The sequence below is a fragment of the Pleurodeles waltl genome, chromosome 1_1 (assembly GCF_031143425.1).
Source record: "Pleurodeles waltl isolate 20211129_DDA chromosome 1_1, aPleWal1.hap1.20221129, whole genome shotgun sequence".
Classification (NCBI taxonomy): Eukaryota; Metazoa; Chordata; class Amphibia; order Caudata; family Salamandridae; genus Pleurodeles; species Pleurodeles waltl.
Genome location: NC_090436.1, coordinates 929,888,864 through 929,903,357, shown reverse-complemented (window position 1 = coordinate 929,903,357; position 14,494 = coordinate 929,888,864).

Genomic DNA, 14,494 nt, shown 5'->3' with positions numbered 1-14,494 from the left:
TTTCACCGCTCCTATTTATGCTGAATTCCTTTTTGTTGGCTTTTGGACTCTACCACTGCCAGCCACCACACAAAAATTGGTAAATTTGGTTTACACATGATTGACATATTTAATTCACTTGTAATTCCCTGATAACGTTGTACACCACATACCAAGAGCTGAAAAAAATAAATGCTACTAGTCGACCCACAACACTTATTGTGCCCGACACTTAAGTAGCCCTTTAAACATGTCTCAGACCTGCACCTGCAGAGCCTGTGAGGGCAATTTGACTGCCCCCAATAGTAGTAGACTTGAATTTTAAGTTACAATTTTAGAATATTGGCATTGTCCTGCCCTAACTATTTGGTGTCTAAAAGCTGTTCCTGGGTCACATAGCTAGATGTAGCTGGTTGTTGGTCTTTGTTTATGACTCCCAGACAGCCACACAATAGAGGGATCAGGTATGCCTGGATGGGCCAACACTGGCAGGACAGGGGCGGAGCTGGGCACAGCCTCACTTGCAAATCAATAGACTTCACACCAAGTACTTCACACCACTGCAGCCAGGCTGGAGCTAGGACGGGGATGCAGTAAATACCAAGCACTTCAAAGTGAATTCTCTAGAATCATCTACTTCAAAGAAGTTATCAGTTATAAAAATAGGACCCTCAGACGCACTCATCAGTTCACTTTATGGACGTGAGGAAGGATTTTAGGATACTGCCTGCTGCTGTGGCCTGCTGTGCACTTCAGAGGACTGCTTTGCTGCAACTGGAAGGACTGCTATTCTGTCTGAAGCATGCCTTGAAACCTCAGAGGCCTGCCATGATGCTTATGCAATGTTCCACTTTTTGAACCCAGGACTACCAGAATTACTCTAAGTTGTCTAGTCCCTGATCAGCGCTTCAGGGAAAGATAAGGATCCAGCCTTTCTTGAATCCGCACCTGGACCCAGCCTGAGTGAGCTGCTGATCCTCCAAAGGGTTCCTTTTGAGTCCTTGATCCTTGGTAATGGTGTTGGAGGTGCCCAGATAGCCACCATCCAAAATCTGTGTCAGGGTTGCGGCCCATTCACCCCCACTTGGTCTTCTCAGTCTCCTGGGGTCTAGGTTTTGTCTCAGCCCAATGAAATGATGAACATGTTCCCATATCACAGTCCTCCCCTGATCCGTTGTAGGTGCCCCTGAGTCTTGCATAAGCCTGAGTCTTCAGGCAAAAAGGTTCCAACTTTCTACAATATCTCCGCCCCCGAGTCTTATGTTTCGCCTTGTGCTGTGTGTGTTTGCATGTTCAGCACATGGAGGTTTGCTGAGATCTCACAAGCGGACATCTTTGCCTTGGTTTGGGTATTTAAACTACAGCCAAGACAGGAGGCCTTGCTTTACTTTGAGATCTTCAGAGAAGAATGCCGTTCCCTGCCTGCATCAATGTCGACCTTGGCACTGAAGAAAACACTTGCATTAGGACCAACACCTCCACATCCAGAATCACTTACAGTTAGCTGTTTACTGCCTGCATCAACAATCACTTACAAAGAATGTAAAGGGTTCTTAACTGATTTTGGTGGACTGTTCCCTGCCTGCATCATAGGTCATACATCGCAGCATCTGGTGTTTCTGGACTTCGATGTCCAGCATCCCCAACAGTTGCATCAGGTACCTGCAACAAAGGACAAAAGATAAAAACTCAAGCATGATGCAATAAGGTACAGAGTTCATTTTTTGCAAGAAAGTCTTCATGTTTTAAAAACTATATTGCAAACGATGAACTGTGCTTTCAATCCACTGAACAGGAAAGGACACATGAGAGAGTATAATGTGATGCAACATTTGTAACTCTTCATTTTGGGTATTCAAGAAACTAATGCAGGTATTCAGTGTATATTTTAAGTTGTGTTGTATTTAGAATATATGTTTGTAACATTGTATAATAGGGTGATTACCTAAGAGAGATTGATAATTTTGAATCTCTTCTAGAAAGAGAACTCAGAGTTCCTTGGCAGTTTAACAAAGAGGAACCAGCCTCCCACTAAATTGCTGCATTCTACACCCCAGTGCAAGGCTGACACGAGTTGAATCCCAGGTATTTTAGCAATCATCGGGAAGGGTAGGGAGATAACAGGGAGGACAACTCAGAGAAGATAGATTCTATCCTCAGTCGCTCTTTATCCATGTCCCATTACAGGCCACCAACTTGGGTATGCTCAGGAAAAAGAACTTGAGTTCATATCCTCTCTGCATGCGCATGTCACGAATTGCAAGGTAAGAGTTCACTGTGGTACACTCTACAGTTGGGGCCTAGAAAATGTTGCTCTAAAATCTGCTCTGAGAACCGATAGGTGACCAGAACAAACCTGCTTCCCTATCCTCCCAAACTGCACTGCCGGTTGATCTTATTTTGTGGCAGCTCTTTCTATGTTCTTCTCTGCAGCAAGAAATCCTGCTCAGCCATCCTTCGTAGAAGGGATCTCTGGCCTTGTGGAGCATTGGTATGCTACAGTCTCGTCCCACTGGAGATTAAGAGACTAAGGGCCTGCTTTAGATGCTGGCAGATGGGTTACTCCATCACAAAAGTGATGCATATCCCGTCTACCAAAATATAAATCATATAGCAAATAATGGGATTTATCATTTCAGCAGATAGATATCCGTCACTGTTGTGACAGAGTAACCTGTTCACCAAAATCTAATCCAGGCCCTAAGTTTGAACATAGAAATCTGCACCATAAATTTGTCCAGCGGCTTCCCAGTGACGATGGTTCCTTGGACACAGCCCGCAGAATTGCCCTGCTGAACTTTACCTTCTCCAAAGACTTTTTGCTGACATTTTAAATCCGAAGGTGAGCGCTGACTGGAACCTAGTCCACTTTTTGTATCAGACTCGCCTGTGGTTGGCCATATTTTTTTACTTTGACCCAGTCTCGCATGACTGGAAGTCTGTGGTTGCTTCTTTGGTTTTTTTAGGTGCTAGTTTTTGCCTTAAAATTTAAAAAAATCATAACTCCAGTTCTACTGATAGGATTTTTGTCATTTTGGTGCCAAATAATGTAATAAAATGTACCCAATATTTCCAAATATTTTGTTAGATGTTTCTTCTGTGGTGTTTTCCCTTTATAACTGTTTGTTTGCTGCATAAATAGTTTACACATTGCCGCTAAATTAAGTCTGACTGATTTTGTGCCAAGCTACCTGAAGATTAAGCAAATGTTAATTTAGTGACTTTTGTGCTTCACCCTGACAGGAATTGTGGCTGTTGCTTGAGCAGGGTTAATACCCCACTAAACCAACAGTCCAGTTTCTCACATTCACTAACGTGAGAGAGTAAAGTGCTACAATGGGGTGCCTAGTTCCCAATAAACCGAAAGTTGTGGATATATATCACATGTGAATGACTCTCATCCTTCACAGCTAATACCACATTTTATTAGAGATGCTGTAGATCTTTTGTTCTTCAAACAAGTAAAAGGGGATGAAAGTCACAATTTTAATGAGAATGTCCACATGCAGGAAACCTCATGATATTTGCTTTGTAGCTGTATTACAATTCACGAGAATTAAGATTAGGACAAAGGCTGAGTAAGTTGCAGATGGTTAGCAAGGGAATAGCAATGTTTATCATTTTGAGGTGTTGGTGTCTTTTTTGCGGTGTTATGGGTGTTGTGTTTTTGTGACCCAATGCAAGTGATCTGCCCATTAGGTCTATATCTGAAGAGCATTTGTTATCCATCGAGGTTTGCTTTGTGAAGGATGTGTATTGCATCATTGTATAGCCTGCTTTTTGTGATGACCAAATTTGTAACCTATACAAATCAACTACCAGGAATATCCATGTAAACATTCATGTAATAGGAAAAAGAGCATTAACTATCATAACAAGCATTTGCAATGCAATAGGTCTCTCTTTTGCTCGAGTTAAAGCTGTTAGCGTTGTAAACCCCTAACCGGACTTTTCTTGCCACATAAACTGAAAAGTAAAACAGTTTCACATTAGCGAGCTGACGGCCGCCATGAGCACGAAGCAGTCACACAAAAGGAAACAGACGTTCACTCGCAGTGAAACGGATCAGCAAAAGTGCAATTTCCACGTAACCGGCAAAAGTGCAAATATCCATGTAACAGGGTTAATGTCAAGTGAAGTGCTCGAATCCTGCCCATGACATCGATCTGCCTACAAAATAAAGAGAAAAAGAAGTCCAGCAACCATACCGAAAACATGAAGCCTCGTATGTTTTAAGTAGTTGGCCGGTGGGCTCCAGGCGGGGTAAACAGCGGAAAAGGTATGACGTATGCATGCCTTTCACTAATTAAATCAAGCACATTTTAAATTGCAAGCACACAATCCAACTAAACTGATGGGTGTGACATAAGCGTGGTTAAAAGACCACAGAGAGATTACACCACGGACAGAGAGCTTTATGCACCCAATCCTAAAAATTATATAGCTCAATGTGAAAGCATGGTAAGTTCATGAAGGACTTGCCAGCAGGACTAATGAGAGCAACATCGTGAACTATTTCAAAAAATAGGATAGTATGCATAGCGTGAGTGCAAATACTGAGCTGGTGAATAACAAGAGCCTTGATTGTTAAAAAGAGAGATGACAGAGCAGGCAAGATGGATGCTGTGATGTTTATCTATGGATGAGGAGAGTATGAAGTGGACAAGCGCACTCTTCTTCCATTAACTATATGTCAGCACACCTTTAGAAAATATTATAAGCAAATCGACCTGTATTTAAATAATCAAAGGTCAATCTCATTGATTACTGCTGTACCACTGCCTCCACTGCTGTCTAAATCACTGCACTGTCCACTCACTAAAATCTCTGTGTAATGTCTCACATATTGCATGTCTTATAAATGTAAAACCTAGTTTAATATGTGGTGTTTGGGTCATGATTGTAAATATTTGGGAAATTGTACCTAAAAATTATTTAGTCATATAATTTGTATAGGTATGGTTGTACTGAAGCATGGCATGCACTTCTACACGAAGAAAGAATGAATAGGTAAATAATTTCCATTATAAAGAATGCTACAGGAATGCATGTAGTAGTTAGCGATGTAAAAGTGCTGACTGTTTAGATATTTATACTATTTGGGTTTGGAATGTGTCTGCCGCACACCCACGAAGATATATTTTAGTTTCTAAAATAATTGTCTTAGCACTGAATTTAATAAAAGAGATATTGCACATTAGAACATTGGAATGTTGGTAGGTCCATTTAAAACAATGGAGTGCTCTGGCTTCCAATGCCTTGTAGAAGACTGAAGCTCCAACATTCGAATACTTGTGTTCACAGCTGTTGCTGTGAACAAAGCCCTCACAGAATTCCCTCGGGCTCCGTGAGGCCTATGTTTTATTTACTGTAGCATACTGCCTCTATCGTGGAATGTTCTTATAGCCTTTTAGCTCTTTTAGATTGGAGCGGGTCTTCAATAGACGGTATAGCCTAATACGGAGGGCTGTAACGGTATATTGCAGCATGCTCATCTTGTTTAAATCAGAAATAACATGCCCATCAGAAAGGGGGCTAAGTGGCAGAAAAGTCAATTTTCCCCAGGCCCCACAACTTTTCAGGGCCACAGAATTGCTCTGCAGCATTTATTTTGAAACATGTCTGTCCAAATTATTAATTACACGATAGCTAACATAATATTTATTTTGAAATGACCTGCCATTTTATTGTTAGTATGGAAATGCCCTGCATATTTCTGATAATATATCCATGGACAAACACTTAAACAGGCAGGATTGTTGAGTCTGTTCCTCGATAGACATAATTTTACTGGTAGTTGAGGGAGGGCGCTGCTCTCCCTAGAACAGTTGCTAGAAACGTGATTGCACAGTGAGTGACCTTCAACGCATACACACGCATAGTCAATAATCTGGCTGGCGTTTTAGGCCGTGAACCGCACAGCTGGTCCATAAACTATCTAGGAGAAAGCAAATCTTAAGTGCACAAATTTTGCTACTCGTACTAGTATCTGCCCTTATGTGTCAAGGTACCAACCCATCCTTGAAACAGATAGCTGGCAGTGCAGAACTTATATCCAGATAAACAAATGCCCTCATTGGTCTAAGTAAAAATATTTTAATAGGATTTGGATTGTTGAGAAAACAGCTTAACACTGTGTAAGCTGCGAAAGTCTTCAATTTAGCTGAATACTGACCTTGATTTTGCTATACATCGTTTGAAATTTAGATGTATATTAACTTCGCAGGTATCTTATTAGTACGAATTTATTTCCTAAAATTCTAACTTTTCTGTGTCTTTAAGAAAATGCATGGTTTAAAAAAATCAATGCCTACTCAATATTTATTGTTTAGGTGACCCACAAATAGCCCTGTGATGGATTAACATCTAAGATCGTCTGTGAGTCTTGAAAGCCACTTCAAATGAAAAACATTTCCAAGTGCAAGAGAAACGGGCACATTGCCTGAAATACTCGATACACTTAAGTGGCTACATTCTAGCAAAAGGCATTCCTGCGTAATGGTACCATTGGGAACAGGTTTATGCTGAGTCTCTCCAGTGACAGCTAGGATTGTTTTCTGCATGTTGTTCATTTTGAGCACCACTTTGTTTTGCTGCCCTCTCATCTACCTTATTGTTGTGTATTGGCAAATATTTTACAACCAGCGTTTCAGACGGGTTGGGGAGCAATTTCACTTTCTGTTGACCTTTTGGCCATTGTGCAACTAAATTATAAGTCGTTATTAATAAGGATAAGATAAGGGAAACGGCATGTAAGGCTACAGGTTCTAACATTGCTTTATGCACTGTGCTTATTTAAAGTATCCCAGCATTGCTGCTCTAACTAAGCACAGTTCATAAAGCAATGCCAGAACCCGTAGCCTATCATGGCAATTCCTTTATCTGTACCCAGTATCTGTTTGTTAGTCTCTTCTCTTCTTTGAATCCTCAATTTTTTCACATATCTTGATGCACCAATGGATTAATAAATCAACTGAGTGAAAGAACGGAAAATGACTCTAGTCAGGAAAAGGTTGGTCTATAAATGATACCCTGTGACATCCCGCAATGCACACCTCATTTGTGGCAGGTCCCATTGTCAGCGCCCCAGTGGTTAGTGTGCCCATAACGAAGTCCCGGAGCTTACCACCTTCCTGGAGACAGTCAATACACTTTTATCTTTTACTCCTCTGCGCAGTATGTGTTCACATTTTTCATAGTCTGTTCATGTAATATCAATGCCCCAAACAATACACCATGCTCTCGCATCACCAGATTACGACACTTGCCAGTTCTCTCTCTCTCTGTCCATTGTTCACTGGACTCTAGACCTGGCTATGGTTGGAGAGTGGGAGAGAGTCTGTAGGCAACTCAAAATGATAAATCCAAACAACTGGTACCAGTATTGGATTTATCCCAAAATGTACCCAGGGCAACCTTAGAGGTGTCCCCTGCAAAAGCTAACTATCCAGTGTAGGAAAGTCCTCCTTTTTGCCCTGGTCACCCCTACACTTTTTGGACAGGTACTGGTGGTTACTGACTCTTGGCTGTCCCCTGGGTACTGCTTACAGTCCCAGGGCCAGTGCTCTGTGTAAAATGGATATGCAAATTAGGCTAATGATAATTGGCTAAGTTAACCTAACTATAAATCCCTAGTATATGGTAGGGCATGTAGGTTTAGGGACCACAGCATAGTTAGTGCACCCATAGGTGCACTGCTGAGGTGCCCAGTGTCATTCATTTTAAAGGCAGGCCTGCCTTGCTGGCTGCTTTTAAATTAAAGTTATATGAAAATTCGACTTTGGAATTAAAAGTAGTTCCAAAGTCTTAAACTACCTTATGTTTACATATAAGTCACCCCTAAGGTGTGCCCTATGTTCCCCTAGGGCTGGGTGCCATGTAACTATAAGCAGGGACTTTATAAAAATAGTTTTAGAAGCCCTGGTGAGGTAAAAACAGCCAAATTTGTTTTTCCCTCATTGTAGTAAATGGCCTTCATAGGCTAGAATGGGGAGACTTTATTTAAATTTTTAAAGTCTCCTTAAATGATGCATACCAAGAGTTTGGTATCACATTAATTGTTGTAATAAATCCCACAACTTCCAGTTGTGGGATTTAATATAACTTGTTCAGGTAAAGAGTTTTAAACTTTACCTGAAAAGTTGCCAATTTCAGCCCTGCATCGTTTTTGCTGCTGTGCTCTGATTGGCCAGCCTCTAGCAGCCTGGCCAGGCTGCATTGATGAGGTGTGAAGTGGCCTGGCTTCACACAAAGGAATGTGCCTGTGAGAGAGAATCTCCCCTCAGCAGATGGTGAGGCAGGAAGATGGAGGGCTGCCAAACTGGTCTTCAAAGGCAGAGAAGGACATTTGGAGCAACCAGCAACACCCCCACATCCTGCAACCCCAGACAACTAGGTGCCCCCTTGATTGGATTAGGAGAGGGCAGGAGAGTGGTGTGTTTATGATTATTTTTAGCCACACCAGTGGGTGGGCTCAGCCAGATGTAACCTCCAAAAATCAGATTCAGCCATGATGGATTTTTGGAGAGTGTTGCCTCCTGGGATTGATTTTTGCCACACTTCCCAGGAAGTTGTCATCACAGGGGAAGGACCCTGCACCTGATTGGAGAACAAGGACCCTTCTGCTTTTCACCCAGGGGCAAGGATAAAACTGGCAGACCTGCACCCACACCGCAGATCCCCATCAGATTCCAACAAGGAAGAACCAAAGGAGAAGAAGTACTGCCCTGCTGGACCCCTGGTCTGCACCTGGAACCTGCACTCAGAAGGACTGCGCCAGCTGCACACTTGGGCTTCACCACAAGAAGGACTTTGCCTGGTTTCAACTGGTTCAAGGAGGGACTCCCTGTTTGCTACATTTGAAAAATTGCTATCCAGAGTCCCCTGCACCAACTCCTGAAGAAATCAACCAGCTGGCCACTGCCCAGTGGTCAAAAAGGAGTTTGCACCAGGTGCATTCTGGGAGTTGTAGTCCACACCCCCAAGGACCATATCAGAACTTCTGGACCCTTGGAGTGAGCTGTGGACCTCAAAAGAACCTTAAAAGGACATCTGGGAGAAGCCCCAGAAGTTTGGAGAAGTTTGGAGAACTTTTGTAAAAAAGCTCCATAGAGGGACCGACCTGGCGTGGCAACTCTGGCCGGCTTGCCTCAACCGCGACCCGGCCTGATTTGCTGGTTCGTCCCGGTAAAGAAAATCTCCGAAAAAGAGACTAAGTTCAAAGGTAAAAAGTTGACCGGGACCTCCCAGCCAGCGTATCCGAGGAGGGCTCCATGGACGTCGGATCAAGATCCAGGTTTACCCCGGTCGAAGAATTTTCACCTCGAAAAAACAACTAAGTCCGAAGGTAAAAATCTCCACTGAGGATTCCCTCATCGCGTATCCGGAGAAGGGCTCCAGGAGGTCGGATTGGACTGGTAGGTTCGTCCCGCTGAAGAAAATCTTCGAAAAAGAGACTAAGGGGGTCATTCCGACCCTGGCGGTCATGGACCGCCAGGGCCGGGGTTGGAGGATGCACCGCCAACAGGCTGGCGGTGCATCAAGGGCAATTCTGACCGCGGCGGTAAAGCCGCGGTCAGAAAAGGGAAACCGGCGGTTTCCCGCCGGTTTTCCCCTGCCCCTGTGAATCCTCCATGGCGGCACTGCAAGCAGCGCCGCCATGGGGATTCCGACCCCCTTCCCGCCAGCCTGGTTCTGGTGGTTTTCACCGCCAGAACCAGGCTGGCGGCAACGGGTGTCATGGGGCCCCCTAACAGGGCCCCACATTGATTTTCAGTGTCTGCCTAGCAGACACTGAAAATCGCAACGGGTGCAACTGCACCCATCGCACACCAGCAACTCCGCCGGCTCCATTCGGAGCCGGCTTCCTCGTTGCTGGTGCTTTCCCGCTGGGCGGGCAGGCGGCCTTTTGGCGGTCGCCCGCCAGCCCAGCGGGAAAGTCAGAATGACCGCCGCGGTCTTTTGACCGCGGTACGGTCTTCTGGCGGTTCCCGCCAGGCGGGCGCCTTCCGCCGCCGGCGGGGGTCAGAATGACTCCCTAAGTGTGAAGGTAAACTTTTAACCGAGGCCTCCCGTGGCCTGCAGCCGAGCAGGGCTCCATCGCGGTCAGCCTTAAACTTTGACTTTGCCCCGGTCGAGATGCAACCAGATGACCCGATTGGCGCTTTTGTTTCTAGGCGCTAAAAAACAATAATTCTTTAAAAATTCATATCTCCGGTTCCCCTTATCCGATTTTATTCGTTTTTGTGTCATTTTAAAGATAAAAATATAATCTATTTTTATAAATTGGTTTTGGATTTTTAAACTGTTTCCTGTGTTTTATTTAATTACTGTTTTGTGATATTTGAATGCTTTACACTCCTAAGTTAAGCCTTGACGCTCGTTGCCAAGCTACCAAGGGTTAAGCTGGGGTTAATTTACTGAGACCTAACTGGACCTTAGTAGAGGTTAGTGGCCTATTGCTAAGTGTAGGTACCTACCTGTCCTTACCAATAACCCATTTTCCAACACAGGCATGGTTGCTGTCTGGTTCTTTCAAGACACCCAATCTAAAATCCATAAGGGGAGAGATCCGTCTTCCTGGTTTGTGGAACAAATCCCTTCCTTGGTGGAGGTGCCAACACGTTCTTCCACAGGAATGTTCACTGCCCTTGTGGCAAGCTTCAAAGGGCTAACCACCTTTGAAACTTGACCCCTAGGCTTGCTTCTAGCAGCAGATGGTAACCCCATGCAAACCCCCTCTTTAGGCGGGAGCAATGGTGGGAAACTCAAACTCAAACAACCCCTAAGGTGTTGCCTGCTAGGTGGGCACTCCATTTCATTTTCCTCCATACTGAATAGAAGGAAAATAGCCATCCAGGGCTAGGGAAGTGACCTTTCCCACAGGAAAAGGTCACTGTAGTTGGGGTAGCCACCCAAAGGTAGGTGACACATTGGTCACTACCAGGTTCCCCCTAAAATGCCCACAATATTTAGTGGGCATCCATAGACCAGGAAATCAGATTCGATGGACCAGCACCAAGAAGATCCAAGGCACGAGACCCGTAGACCAGCTACAACAAAAAAAGGCGCCAAACCCTGCCTGCTGCACCCAGGACCCAACAATCATCGCTAAGGAGCTGCTGGACAAATGGAAAAACTCTAAAGAGCCCCAGTGGACCTCCAGGCTTCCAAAATCACCATGAAACTCCCTCCAGAGTGGCAGTACCACTCTACAACAGCAGGTAACCAACAAGCCAGTGATGGTCACTTCACAGACCAGCTGCTAACTCCTGAACTAGAAGATGCAGCTGATCCTAACAACACACCAAAGACTACGAGGACAAACTCTGCAACTGTGTTAAGTTTGGTGTCACTGCACCTTCCAGTGACCAAACCAAACCAATTGGTCAGCTAATGTTGGACACTAACAAAACCAGTCCACCTGGGGCTGAAAAAGGACCAGGAGAAATCCCCAGTCAAGGGACTTCAGAAACCCTCCAGACCTCACACCAGGTTGCGCCCGCAGTTCTGAAAATGACCCTTCAACCAACTTACCTCTTGCTCCAGAGGGCAACCTTGTGCACAGCTCCTGGCTTACCAATTCGCTCTGCACCCGGCCGCCTTGTGCCCTGCAATGAAAAATCTGCTGTGCCCTAATGGTCCCCACCCCTTACAACATTGACACTTTGAGGAAACCCCAAGTAACCATCTTTAAACTTACATGTGCAGTTCTTTTCCAATTGATCCCCCACAGTGGCCCTGCACCAGCTCCAGAGACCTTTCACCTCTGCTCTCGCTGCAACCGAGAGCAGCCCGAAATTCTCCAGCTGGCACAGTGTGCTCACTGATGACCTCGACCAACCGGCAAAAGAAGAACTTGGTACACCAGCGGTACGATTTCATATGTAATTTTAAAGGTGATCTTCCACTGATTTCTACTGTACTTAATTACTCACAAAAAAGATTATTTGTATTAAACTTCAAAAATCCATATCTCAAAATGCAATGGAAAGGAAGGTGCACCACATGTGTCCCTGTGTGGCATTTTTCACAAGCCAATTCTGTCTCACACATCAGAAGAGGCCCTTACTGATTCATTCATCATAGCCAGTTCCAGCTCAATATTTGTAGTACACTAAATTTATATATATATATATATATATGGAAAAAATAAAACTTTCTATGTTGGCAAGGCATATATTCCAGAATCCCTCTGTGATAAGTCCGATATCCTGTCACAGAGTACTATAAGTTAGAAAATGAATGAATGATAAAAGGTGTAGGAGGAAATGGAATGATATGGCATTAGAAAGCAAGTAAAGGGGGGACCCGCGAGCCAGGATCCAAGATGGCCGCTGACCTCGAGCTCCGGGCGTCATCAGATGCTTTTTTACCGCCTGAGCCGTTTTTTTTTCGTTTTTTTGATGCCGATTGGAATATAATGGCTGTGGGATGTTTTGGTGAGCATTTGTAATGTTCTTATGGTCGCCTAACTATTTTTCGGACTCTTTAATTACGCTTTTATATTTCTCCTCATGAGAGCGGCCATTTTGAATAATTTTTGCTCATCATTACAATGTACTTATCTTTTTCTTTTTTAAATATTTGATGGCTCTGCTTGCAGTTTTTTGCTCAAGCCATGTAATTTATTTTTGCTGTCTCATCAACATTTATTTGGAGTTCCTGTGTCACTCGTCTCCTTATTGAAGGCTTTTATTTTTATATGGGCAAACTAAAGAAAAGAAAATCTTTGTCGCATCAGTTCTCCTCAACTGACAAACTCTCGCAGTTTTTACAATTGGACACTTCTGCTGCAGCGTCTTCTTCTTCTATGTCAAAGATGTCTTCCTCATCCTCTTCTTCGCCTAAAGTGTCTCAGAATATTTCTACAACTACCCATAAAAGAGTCAAGCAGGACCAGCCTTCACCAGTAAAATCTCCCTCACCAATCTCTCTTGAACTTGTGCTTGAGGAAATACGAGCATTCAATCAATCAATCATTCGCATTTATAAAGCGCGCTACTCACCCATTAAGGGTCTCAATGCGCTGGGGGGGGGGGGGTCAGTGCTCAAAGAGCCAGGTCTTGAGCTGCCTTCTGAAGGAGAGGTGATCAGGTATGGCGCGAAGGTGGCTGGGCAGAGAGTTCCAGGTCTTTGCTGCCATGAAAGAGAAGGATCTTCCTCCGGCGGTGGCTTTGCGGATGCGGGGGACGGCTGCCAGGGCTTGTCCGGTCGAGCGTAGCGTGCGGGGAGGGGTGTAGAAGGAGACGCGGTTGTTGATGAGTTTGGGTCCGAGGTTGTGCAATGCTTTGTCTGCGTGGGTGAGGAGTCTGAAGGTGATCCTCTTGTTGACTGGGAGCCAGTGGAGTTTCTTCAGGTGTCCGGAGATTTGGTGGTGGCGGGGTATGTCCAGGATGAGTCGTGCGGCCGCGTTCTGGATCCGTTGAAGTTTCTTCTGCAGCTTGATGATGATGCCGGCGTACAGAGTGTTCCCGTAGTCCAAGCGGCTGGTGACGAGGGCGTGGGTGATGGTCTTCCTGGTGTCGATGGGGATCCAGCGGAAGATCTTGCGGAGCATGCGGAGGGTGTTGAAGCATGCTGAGGTCACTGAGTTGACCTGTCTGGTCATGGAGAGGGATGAGTCCAGGATGAAGCCGAGGTTGCGTGCGTGGTTGGTGGGCTGGGGAGTGCTGCCTAGGGCGGGAGGCCACCAGGAGTCGTCCCAGGCGGTGGGAGTAGGGCCGAGGATGAGGACCTCCGTTTTCTCTGTGTTCAGTTTCAGCCGGCTGTCTGTCATTCAGTTCACTACTTCCTTCATACCGTCGTGTAGTCTGGTCCTTGCTGAGGTGGGGTTGTTGGTGAGGGATAAGATGAGCTGGGTGTCGTCGGCATAGGATATGAGGTCGAGTCTGTGTTTGCGTGCGATGTTCACTAGGGGGGTCATGTAGACGTTGAAGAGAGTGGGGCTGAGGGAGGATCCTTGGGGTACGCCGCAGATGATCTCCGTGGCTGTAGATCTGAAGGGGGGGAGGCGGACTCTCTGGGTTCTTCCGGAGAGGAAGGAGATGATCCATTCCAGGGCCTTGCCTCTGATGCCGGCGTTGCTGAGGCGGCGTATTAGGGTACGGTGGCAGACAGTGTCGAAGGCCGCAGAGAGGTCCATGAGTATGAGGGCCACGGTTTCTCCCTTGTCGGTCAGGGATCTGATGTCATCCGTGGCTGCGATAAGGGCGGTTTCGGTGCTGTGGTTAACTCTGAAGCCGAACTGTGTGGGGTCGAGTGAGTCTTTGGCTTCCAGGGCAGTGGTGAGTTGGGTGTTGACGATTTTCTCAATCACTTTGGCAGGGAACGGTAGGAGAGAGATTGGCCGGACGTTTTTGAGTTCGGTGGGGTCTGCTGTAGGTTTCTTTAAGATGGCGTTGAGCTCTGCGTGTTTCCAGCTCTCTGGGAAGGTGGCGGAGGTGAGAGATGCGTTGATGACGTCCCGGAGGTGGGGGGCGATGATGTTGTCGGCTTTGTTGTAGATGTGGTGTGG